Source organism: Corythoichthys intestinalis, chromosome 1, assembly GCF_030265065.1.
Source record: "Corythoichthys intestinalis isolate RoL2023-P3 chromosome 1, ASM3026506v1, whole genome shotgun sequence".
Taxonomy (NCBI): domain Eukaryota; kingdom Metazoa; phylum Chordata; class Actinopteri; order Syngnathiformes; family Syngnathidae; genus Corythoichthys; species Corythoichthys intestinalis.
In genome coordinates, this window is record NC_080395.1 from 49,773,770 (window position 1) to 49,786,747 (window position 12,978).

The following is a 12,978-nucleotide window of genomic DNA, read 5'->3' on the forward strand; positions in this document are numbered from 1 at the left end:
CCGTGGATAGCGTAAATTTGATTACGTGCTGGAGCCGCGTGAGGGCCATAAAGCTTCTAAAAGTGGTGGTGAACTGCAGTCGGGGACAGAAAAAAACATTTTGCCAGGTGGCAATTTTTGTGACTCTGCTCGAATGTCAAAGGGAGCCACAGGCAACGGAATGCTATGATTGTAAAAATTGCAAAGCCGAAGCTGTCAAATACTGAATGATATGTGAAAGTTTGTGAAACTTAAGGTTAATAAGGTTAGAGAGAAAATGCACCCGCTGCCACTGGTAGTGCTCTCTCCTTTGGTTTCAGTTGGCGTAATCTGAGACCTTATCATAAAACCATAAAACCTATAGCAGACCACATCATCTTAACGTGTATGAAATTCCATTTTAAAGTAGGATGGATTGTTTCTTGGTCTCTATCAGTAAATAAGTATGTGTATGCTGTAATTATACAGTAATTAAAAACTATCAGAATGCTGGACGTCCCATAAAAATAATGTTGATCTAATCCTTGTCATATCAAAACTTATACATAACCACCCTCCCATAGATAAACGCAATGCACACTGATAATTAATGTTAACTCATCCACTGCCATTGACAGCGATAGGCGTCCAATTCAGTTTAATTGAGGGCTAGCTGGCACTGAATGGTCACTGCCAGCCCTACCATTTCAAATGGATTCAACATCTTCTGTCGTTAATAGCAGTGAATGAGTTATAGTAACTTTTCCCACTTTTTTCCTTATTACAATTTTGCTAGTCTGCACTCTCCTAAAAGAAATTCTCATTTTGCCGCGTGACCACTGGACCAAAAGATGCTATTGGAATCTAAGGGCCTCAGTTGACCTTTGGGCATCTGCAAAAGATTTTCCTATTTTGAAAAGGCTAAAGTGATATCAGCAGTGTGGAGGTTGTGAAACACAGGAGCACAGTCCAGTCAGTGCCTGCATGGCAGAGTTATCTCCGCCACTTTGATTATGTCTACTCCCTTTTTTTCACCTTTTGTTGCACTCTTCACATGGTTATGTGGAAAAACTCACAATAATTGTCAATAAATGTTTGGAGCTTTTTGAACGCAGGCTGCGCTCGCTTTTGTTGACAAAGTTAATGTTATCTATCCCCTTTAAATCGACAACATTGCCTATGTTTCTGTAAGAGAACAAACAATGTTTGTTATTGTACAGTATGTTGTGTGAACCGCTTTTACTTTCTTTTCCTTAGTTTACTAGAATTTGCTAATGAGTTTTATGTGTAAAAAGATATATGATTACCGCCAAGGGGATTTGTCTGACAATTTTTTAAACTGAAATGTAAAATACAAATCGTTTACTGTAAAATACTGGCAGCTGTGGTTGCCAAAAATTTACCGTAAACCATAAATACACGTGAAAACAGTGTAGTGCTTCAGGAACTATACATTAAATTATGAATTTTTAATCAAATAAAAGATATAATCAAATTTACTGAAAATCATGGCAGTCAACATAAAATGTTTTTACATTTCATACGCAGCAAATTCATGATCGTCATGATTTAACTAATTTAGTTAAAATCAATTCTTTTATTTTATTTTTTTAGTTTATAGTATATATAATTCTCACAGATTTGAGTTAAAGTACCGTAATTATTTTAGCTCTTTCATTGTGTCAAATATCTGACACTGTCAATGTTGTTTACCACATGAAAGTGTATTTTTAGCGCTAAAGGTGTTATATTTAAATATTAAAGTGTTCGTTTCTAAATACTTGACATGTATTTTTACCACATATGAAAGTATATTTTTAAGTGTTTATCACAACATCTGTTGTGATATGTAGGTAGGAGCAAAAGTCTGCAAATGTGGCAAGTCAGAGGATACAGGAAATGCTAGCACAATGTTTATTGAAAATGACTTGCAGAGTCAAGAGGTGGCCTTCCTGAAGGTGAGGTCGTGAATCACTTCACAATTAGGTAGGTACAGACAAGGAGTTGTGACAGGAAAAATCCCATAAGCCATAGGTGCTGTATTTAGGGTGTTTTATTGCAGTATTTGTATAGTTTTGATAATGGTTTTGCTGGTATAGAACAAATTTAATTTGTGACCGCCCTGGGATCGACTTTAATATGCATATGACTTGGGAAAAAAAAAAAATCTTAAATAGCATTATTATTGGAATTAAAATCATATTTTGAGACAATTCAACTATATACAACAATTTGGCCAAAATGCAGATGACAAGAAATGCATCTTTAAATCCGCCGTTTAACTCCTCCTATCATTATAGCGCTATGGTGACTCCATCTTGGTGATGATGTCACACAATGAGCGACTTCAGCGGATTTAGCATTGAGCCCAATGGAGGAGGAAGCATTTTTTCAGCGATTCTGATTCAATATTTTTTTTGAACGATACTGTATTGTCGATCCAGAGGAAGTATGTGACATACAGCCATATATGCTCGAGTTATATTAGAAGGAGGAGGAAGATTCAGAATGTGAAAAAGGTGACAGACAACAAACACGTGGCTGATGTCTAGAGCAGACTGCATGGGCAACACAAAATGTCATCATTGTTTTTTTTCTCTCTTCTTCAATATTTTAACAGGATATTCTTTGTATCTAAAGGTAGGTTCAGACCGCAGGTCTTAATGCACAAATCAGATTTTTTGCATGTTTTTCCGACCCGAGCGAGGCATTAACTTGACAGTCTGAAAGTGAGAAGTTGCATAAAAGTGGACCATATCAAATACAATCTGGGTCACTTTTGTATGTGATTTAAATCCGATCTGGGCCACAATTTTCCAGAATGTGGCGGTGCTCTGAACTGTGAAGTCTCCCAAATTGGAATTCATGAAGCAAATACGTCAGCAAAGAGTGAGAGCAGCAGGCAGGACAGTAGGGATGTAGCTGTTGGTGCCTAGCTTGAACTCGGCTTTTAAGCAGGAGGCAGGCTTGACCACAGTCATAAAAAAATAAAATGAAGGAAATGATAAGCCTGATAATGCTCTTTATTTTTATGCCAAATAATATAAAATAATAAATAATAAAAATAAAATTATAAAATAAAATTTGTGCCAAATAAGCAATATTTCAGTTTTGCTTACATGGCCGAGTCAGGGCAAACTGACGCACACACATAAGACTTGTGTGTGTGCATCATGCACGCACTATCAATCCATATAAACTTTAAATATAAGACAAAAGGGGGATTTTTAAAGTCTGTTTTTTGTGTGCTCTTTTTGGAAATCAAAACATGATCACCTTGGAATGATTTACAGCCAGCATGTGTAGTCATTTGTTTTGATGCTTCTGCGCATACGGGTCAGTTTGCTCAGCGCGTGTCGGACTGCGAATTAGTGCGCATGCGTAATACTCAAACAGGCTCAATAGACAAAGGCAGTCTGAACGGGCACGCCACACAAAAAATCGGAATTGTGCATTAAGACCTGCAGTATGAACTTAGCAGTGTTGTGCTAAATGGAATATGAAATATTGGAAATGCATTTATTCAGTACAACAGGGCTAAATTAATGCATAATGGTCATAACTGCTGACTTCTTAAACCTGCCGAATAGTATTCTATGCAACTGAATTAGTCCGGCTCTTGTCATTTCCCTGTTGTGGACTCAGAGACGGAGGTAAGAGAGTAAACAAAACAGGAGGCATGAGAGGTAGGCTACATGCTAACTTAAACCGAGCGGCTCTTCCAAGTCTCTTCCTCGCCTTTCAAACACAAAAAAACACACAAAACTACCCCGACTCATGTCACACAGGGCGGGGAAAGTGATTACCTTCACCAATTGGCCAGCCTCTGGCAGAGAGCAACTTTCAGCAAACTATTATATATTATAGCTTGTCATTCCCCGGCTGCGGCCCCGGCAAGCAGTCCTGCGGGAGTTCTCGTTGCCGAAGACGCAGCAGGGGAATGAATGCCAAAAATGGCTCATTCTCGGCGGACAAACTGGCCGACATCGTGCAGCTTGTCACACGCTTCGGTCGCCGGTCGATGAAGGCAAGCACGCCCTGCTTCACTGGCCGATGACCGGCGGCTTGTAACACACCATGGTTGCCGGCCAATGAATACAAACACGCCCTGCTTCACTGGCCGACGGTAAGCATTGTCACCCACAAAATACAAGCCACCTCCTTATTAAAACGTGTGCCATGATACCAGTATTTGACATAATGTAAAACACGTAGCTTACTCAGTTCCTCGTCTGCCCAATGGTCCCTTGATTGTCGGACGTGTTTTGCCCATTTTTTGCGGTGAACAGGATCATAAGGAAACCAAAAAAAGCTCACACCACTCTCCCATGTGTAGCACCAAAAACCTGTAGCACATTGGGCTGGCGAGACACGAAAAAAAAAAACGAATTAATCCACAAATCAGCTGAATCCGCAATCCTTCTGCATACAATAGTATGGCTGTTTAGTGTAGATGATCTCTTTCACTCATTTTCATGGAGTGGATTTCAAAAAGTTGAATAAATATATTGCTTCCATACACAACCAAGCAGTCCGTTTCATTCAGGAGCATAAAATACCACGTGTAGTATGAAATAAACATACTCTCTGGTGTCATATGCACTTTATCACTGTAAGTGTTAAAAGAAGATATAGTGAAGATGGTGTACTGCTGACCTCGACTTAGGACGTCGTGAGTCGGTGGGGAGAATACTTCGAAGCCCTCCTCAATTCCACCGACACGCCTTCCTATGAGGAAGTAGAGGCTAAAGACCCCAAGGTGGGCTCGTCGATATCTGGGGTTGAAGTCACTGAGTTGGTTGGAAAGCTCCTCGGTGGCAAGGCCCCGGGGGTCGATGAGATCCGCCCGGAGTTCCTAAAGGCTCTGGATGTTGTGGGGCTGTCGTGGCTGATACACTTCTACAACATCGCGTGGACATCGGGGACAGCGCCTCTGGAATGGCAGACCGGGGTGGTGGTCCCCCTTTTTAAGAAGGGGGACCGGAGGGTGTGTTCCAATTATAGAGAGATCACACTCGTCAGCCTCCCTGGTAAAGTCTATTCAGGGGTGCTGGAGAGGAGGGTCCGTCGGGAAGTCGAATCTCGAATTCAGGAGGAGCAGTGTGGTTTTCGTCCCGGCCGTGGAACAGTGGACCAGCTCTACACCCTCGGCAGGGTCCTCGAGGGTGCATGGGAGTTCGCCCAACCAGTCTACATGTGTTTTGTAGATCTGGAGAAGGCGTTCGACCGTGTGCCTCGGGGTATCCTGTGGGGGGTGCTCTGGGAGTACGGGGTACCAAGGCCCTTGGTAATGGCTGTTCGGTCCCTGTACGACCGGTGTCAGAGTTTGGTCCACATTGCCGGCAGTAAGTCGAATTCGTTCCCAGTGAGGGTTGGACTCCACCAAGGCTGCCCTTTGTCACCGATTCTGTTCGTTATTTTTATGGACAGAATTTCTAGGCGCGGCCGAAGTGTTGAGGGGGTCCGGTTTGGTGACCTCAGCATTGAATCTCTGCTTTTTGCAGATGATGTAGTGCTGTTGGCGTCATCAAGCCGCAACCTCCAACTCTCACTGGAGCGGTTCGCAGCCGAGTGTGAAGCGGTTGGGATGAAGATCAGCACCTCCAAATCCGAGACCATGGTCCTCAGTTGGAAAAGGGTGGAGTGCCCTCTCCGGGTCGGGGATGAGATCCTGCCCCAAGTGGAGGAGTTTAAGTATCTTGGGGTCTTGTTCACGAGTGACGGTAGGAGGGAGCGGGAGATCGACAGGCGGATCTGTGCAGCGTCTGCAGTAATGCGTACTCTGCACCAGTCCGTAGTGGTGAAGAAGGAGCTGAGCCGAAAGGCGAAGCTCTCGATTTACCAGTCGATCTACGTTCTTACCCTCACCTATGGCCACGAGCTGTGGGTCGTGACCGAAAGAACAAGATCTCGGATACAAGCGGCCGAAATGAGTTTCCTCCGCAGGGTGTCCGGGCTCTCCCTTAGAGATAGGGTGAGAAGCTCGGTCATCCGGGAGGGACTCGGCGTCGAGCCACTACTTCTCCGCGTAGAGAGGAGCCAACTGAGGTGGCTCGGGCATCTGGTTTGGATGCCTCCTGGACGCCTCCCCGGAGAGGTGTTTCGGGCATGTTCCACCTGCGGGAGGCCCCGGGGAAGAACCAGGACACGCTGGAGAGACTATGTCTCCCAGCTGGCCTGGGAACGCCTTGGGATCCCGTCGGAGGAGCTGGTTGAAGTGGCTGGGGAGAGGGAAGTCTGGGCTTCCCTGTTAAAGCTGCTGCCCCCGCGACCCGACCCCGGAACAAGCGGAAGATGATGGATGGATGGATGGATGGATGGATGGATGGATGGATGGATGGATGGATGGATGGATGGATGGATGGATGGATGGATGGATGGATGGATGGATGGATGGATGGATGGTGTTAAAAGAACACCCAAATCAACACGTCAAGTCAAAAATAACTTTCACTGGTAAATCAAGTCTACAGATTTTGCTGTGTGTATTTCAATTTATTGCAATGAGGGATGAATATTACGAGCATGGTCATCGAATAAATTAAACTTGTATTTTAAGACACTATGGGATGTGTTACGTGTGTGTGTGTACAGTATAAATTGGGTGTCAAACCTATTTTTTTGTCACAGGTCACCTGTTAGGGTTTCCTTCTCGAGCCATTATGACTGCGAACCAATATACACTGTACTGTAAATGTATGAACAGCTCATCTTATTCAAATACGCAACACCAGGTAACTCTTCATCCTTTATAAAATATTTTCATAACATTTGTAATATCTTGACTGACAACTAGTTGAATGACATCCCTTTTGCATCTTGTGGGGGTCTGTATCGCTTTCACCGGCAATTAACTTTGAGGAGGGTGGCAGGGACCCCCTACACACCAAAAAACTACAAATGTGCTGACTACTTTACAGCGTACGTCACTTCCCCCATTCCCTATTCATTATAAATACAGAAGTTGATGCGAACGCTTTCTCGCGAATTCTGCAAAGTTGGCAGAGCAACAAAAGGTGTTGTCTGAGGAGGGGGAAAAGGCAGGCTACCAGGATATGGACAAGTTTCCTGAGCGAAACATGGACGGCACCATGTTTGACATTTTCTGCTACGGACATCTGGTTTAGATAGTTTTAAAGTAGTTTTAAACTGCCAAATCAAACCAGAGGAACCCAGGGATTCTCAAAAAATTGATTCAGCACGGCATAAATGACACTACGGGATTTTCTGTGCTGTGCTTGGTTGTGTGAACTCCTGGAAGTGCCTAAATATATGCTTGGAAGTGAAATGTTTTGAACAGCGTCCAGCTTCAAAGCGCCAGTGTGGATCTACCTCGCCATATAGCCTATATCAGGGTTCACCAAATCTGGACCTCGATGCCATCTATCCTGTCATATTTTCTTTGTCTCTCTCCCCTAACACACCTGAATCAAATGATTATGTCATCAGCAACCTCTCCAGAAGCCTGATAATGATCCTGATTATTTGATTCAGGTGTGTTGGAGGAGGGAGACATGGAAAACACGACAGGAAAAGTGGCTCCGAGGTCCGGATTTAGTGAACCCTGCCCTAAATCGAAACCAGCAGCAGATTAAGTATTTGGCTCATAGTTTTTACCCGAAAAGATCCACCTCAAAGATTGCATGTTTGTTCTTATCACTTCATTGATTGTTCATGGACAAAATTCTTACAATCTGTGCAGCCTGTGTTAACATGGGCTGTAGATTGATACGCTGGCCACTTGAGTGACCAAAATAAGGCGATATTACAGTTGCCGGATGCAGAAGGGCTGACACGGGTTTTGCTGTTACAAGGAAATACTATAAGGTAATTTTCATCTAGTTAGGTTATAGTTATGGTATTATGAAGTCATCGCACATGTACATATAAACACAAATAGTATGTCACTATTTTTTATTGCAGCTATTGATCGCAATAAAACTTCTTGAAAACCTGATTCCATTTCTTGTTTTATTTCAAACAATTGGTGCATGTGCATAATCGGGTCAATAAATCACAATTTATAAAATTATTAGAAAAATATTAACCAAGGTGGAGCATGAATCGAGCCTTCCATCATCAAGGTGGAACGCAAGAAGTCTCGATATATGTCCATCAACGTAAGTGCTGCTGTGAGGCACATCAAGTTGTCTTCCCTTGCCTAATAGCGTTTTCCACCCGTAAACAAACGAACAAAAAATGTGTAACACTTGAATTGATGAATTTAGGGGAAAAAGCCAGTGTATGACTTGTAGTAGATGAGTGTTTGGTTTCCATTCTTTGTTGTTAAAGTTAATGTAAAGCTAATGACGTCTCAGTTGTGACGCAACATAGAATTGTAGTCAAAGTGAACATAATAGTACCTGCTATTGCTTTGTGGTGGCACTGTCTTGGTTCCACATCTGCCTTCATGAACACAAAATTCCCATATTTCTGTATTACAACACATTTAACTGGATGCTTCGGAGCTTTTCTGGTCCCTGATTGGGTTACGATCCACTGCCATTAAATCAATAAAATACAAAACTATTTGGGCTCTGGCAACTGTTAACCGTTTCTTCATGTTATACTCCCACGCCGTGATGATGGCAGATGGATGCAGCATTTCCAAATTGTCTTTTTTGAGGGGTTTTGATAAGTAATGCGACTCCAGCTCCACTGTTGTTTTGGTTAGAAAAAGTGTAAAACGTAAAAAGTAAAGCGGAAGTCCCTCGGAAACTTACAGGGTATACAAAATAAACATTGGCCCGGCTTTCACTCGCTGGCGTGATGTCATCCCCTCAAATGAACTCGTCAGCGCTGACTTACTAAGACACACGGTTGCTAACCATCATGTTAGTGTTTATTCATGTGTACTCATTACCTTATTACTATCCATTCTTCGCACAGCCACTGGATACAGAAATGTTGTTTAATCCATCTGAATGCGGCCGTCGGATTGATTTTTGATTGATGATTTTACAACACAGTGTGGGTATGCACTGGTTCTCATGGTAAACGCAGTGTTCCTTAAGGCAAAACACTACCGCTTTTGTCCACTGGTGTCACCAAAATCGACCAAAACCTGAAAATTACAAAGTGTTGGTTTAAGGGCCATATTATACAATTTGTCTGTTATTTATCAAAGGGTATTTATTTCAAAGACAAACGCTCTACCACTGAGATATACCCCCCTATTTCAAAGTGTTGTTTTTATTTATTTAATTTAGACCTCTTTGGGGTTCCATAGCCTGATAGTCTAGTGCAGTGTTTTCCAACCGGTGTGCCGTGAGAGATTGTCAAGTGTGCCGCGAGAAATGATCCGATATCACTTTTTTTGGGTGTTTTGTGTTTTTTTTTTTTTTTTTACGTCGCCGGGCGGAATATTTACATCATCGGGTGTATTTGCAGAAGGAAGGAAGGACAAGGTAGAAGGTTTTGGTTGTGTGCAAATGAGAAAGGTCTTGCTTGTGTCGCATTCAAGAATTGCTCGGATTTCTAGCCACCTTGCTGTCCGCGACAATGTGGACCCCAGCACATCTACTTTACGTCATTGGATTTGACTCGTCAAGTGTCGATGTACACAAAAGTGTTCTATTTTATCCATATGTGACGACCGTCAATCCTCCCCCTGTGTTTTATTACAACACATTGTCGAGGACAGCAAGGTGGCCGATGGCTAGAAATCAGAGCAGTACTTGAATACGTTACGAGCATCTATCCAACAGCGTCATGGTGCCAAACAAGCTTAAACGTCATCTCCAAACGAAACACCCGTCGTTTCAAATCATGTCGATGGACTATTTTGTTCGCCTTTGTGAAAACAGAAACAGGCAACTTTTTTGAGAAAAACTACAAAGGTAAATGAGAAAGCTCTCAAAGCCAGTTACCTTGTTGCTGAACTTGTTGCTAAATTCAAAAAGTCCCACACTGTGGCTGAGAAATTAATACTACCTGCCTGCAAAGTAATTGTCAGCGAGATGCTCGGCCCTGATGCGGTTAAAGACATTGCTAAAGTCCCTGTCTGATAAGTCTGAGCTTTTCAAGCTTTTCAAAAAAAAAAACACAAAAAAAAAACAGAGAGACAGCTGTTGAAGAAGAGCTTGGTGTGCGTCTTTCTTCAACTCCAGCGAGGATATCGGCTTTGTGTTCATCTTAACAGGCTCAAGTCACACTGAGCTATAATAAATATTGAGAAATTATTGGGTAAATAAATATACTGTACAGGAAGTAATTTTGGAACACTTTTGGTTTGTGTTGTTGCGCGACATTATTTCCTGTAAAAACGTGCCGTGACTGAGAAAAGGTTGACAAACACTGGTCTAGTGCCATCAATGGCACTGAAACATTTGCATTAACAGTCTTCCCGGTTTAAATGAATTGGACGTCTTTCGCTATCGATCGCATGCAATGAATTAAATACTACTGTATATATATGTTTAAAAAATCAACTCAAAGAGTGTTACTTGAGAATGTAACCAGTGTTTTTAATGCCAGTTTACTCAGTTCTCATTAATATTGTCACGCCTGGGTGTGGGTTGTCATGTCTTGGTATATTGTTGTCTCTTCCTACTTTATTTTGAAGGCTCAACCTCCTGTTTGCACCACTCACCCTTCCTGCTGTCTCACCGGTCTCTGATTATGATTAGCTATTGTTCCCACCTGTGCCCCATTCCTCATGTGCTTAAATTGTTTGTCACTCCCTAGTCTTGTGCCAAAGTGTCTTCGCCCTTCGTTGCCACCAAAGCCAGTCCATAGCCAAAGCTATTTTAAGTAGTAAGTTGTTCATAGTATTCTGCCATAGCTCTTTGTCTTTTGTGCCTCATGCATAGTCCTTTGTTGTAATTGTATACTCCAGTGCATTTTGCCTGGCTCTCTTGTTTCTCGTTTTTATTATTTTTGTTTCATAGCCCGTTATTTCTAGAGTGCCCTCAGTTTGTACTTGCCTCTGACCATTTTATGTTATTAAAAGACTGAGATCTTCATCTGAGTCCGCTCATCTTGTCTAAGTGTGACAAACATTCTATAAATTAAATATGTATAAAATTGTATAAAATAAGATTTTAAAATGGCTAATATTTTTAATTTTTTTAATGACCAAAAATAGCCACTTGCCCTATAAAGGGTTAAAGGTCTTAAGTGTCAAGTTTTGAATAGCCCTCCATTGTAGTGACCACTATCCTTGAAAGTGTTAAAAGGGTATCACTAATAAAAATGCTTGCAATATAGACAGTTTTGTCATTTATAGCAAGAAACATGAATTAGATACGTGATTTGCTTTTGCAGCCCATGAAATCATGTGACGGGCCAAATCTGGCTACTCCTGACTCCTACAGAGATGCCTTGAGATGCGAGTTTTGCTCAATTATATCCCATATACTGGTCCTTCTCAAAAAATTTGAATATTGTGATTAAGTTCATTATTTTCTGTAATGTACTGATAAACATTAGACTTTCATATATTTTTGATTCATTACACACAACTGAAGTAGCTCAAGCCTTTGTTAGGGTCCGCGAACGTGGAAACAAGGTTGGACCTCACAACAGACAACAGACGACTGAAGGAAGCGTACAAGGGTTTATTAAATACAAAACAAAAAACACGCGATCGCGGCAAAAAGGGGAAATAACAAAACGGGTCCGTGACAGGAGGTCGACGGGGATCAATATACAAACGCGAAGGTAAACCAAGGTGCTAGGCAGAGCCAATAAAACAACCAAAATACACTCACATACCTGCACAAGGTAGAGGCATACAAAACTAAAGTCACAGGCGACCAAAACCCACGGAGGGGGCGAAATTACCAAAATAGTAAGTTACTCGAAATGCAAGGAAGTCTAATGGCGACAAGCAAGAGTAATATCTCGGCAGCCTTCTCAGAGATCACCAGCGCTTAAATGCCGTGTTGATGAGCCGGCATTGGATTCAGGTGAGACGTCGGACACGCCCACCATGACCAGGTCTGCAACAAAAACACAATCCAACCAGCAGCAGAACATGACAGCCTTTTATTGTTTTAATATTGATGATTGTGGCAAAAAAGTCAAGATAAACCAAAAATCCATATCTCAAAGAATTAGCATATCATGAAAAGGTACTCTAAAGAAGCTACTAACCTAATCATCTGAAACAACGAATTAACTCAAAACCCCTGCGAAACATTCCTGAGGCTTTTAAAACTCCCAGCCTTGTTCATTACTCAAAACCGCAATCATGGGCAAGACTGCCGACCTGACTGCTGTCCAGAAGGCCATCATTGACACCCCCAAGCAAGAGGCTAAGACACAGAAATTTCTGAGCAAATAGGCTGTTCCCAGAGTGCTGTATCAAGGCACGGCAGTGGGAAGTCTGTGGGAAGGAAAAAGTGTGGCAGGAAATGCTGCACCACCAGAAGAGGTGACTGCAACCTGAGAAAGATTGTGGAAAAGGGCCGATTCCAGACCTTGGGAGACCTGCAAAAACAGAAGACTGAGTCTGGAGTAGAAACATCCAGAGCCACCTTGCACAGGCGTGTGCCGGAAATGGGCTACAGGTGCTGCATTCCCCAGGTCAAGCCACTTTTGAACCTGAAACAGCAGCAGAAGCACCTGACCTGGGCTACAGAGAAGCAGCACTGGACTGTTGCTCAGTGGTTCAAAGTACTTTTTTCAGATGAAAGCAAACTTTTCATGTCATTCGGAAATCAAGGTGCCAAGAGTTTGGAGGAAGACTGGGGAGAAGGAAATGCCAACATTGCTGAAGTCCAGTGTCAAGTACCCACCGTCAGTGATGGTCTGGGGTGCCATGTCAGCTGCTGGTGTTGGTCTACTGTGTTTTATCAAGGGCATGGTCAATGCAGCTAGCTATCAGGAGATTTTGGAGCACTTCATGCTTCCATCTGCGGAAAAGCTTTATGGAGCACGACCTGGCACCTGCTCACAGTGCCAAAACCACTGGTAAATGGTTTACTGACCATGGCATTACTGTGCTCAATTGGCATGCCAACTCTCCTGACCTGAACCCCATAGAGAATATGTGGGATTGTGAAGAGGAAGTTGAGA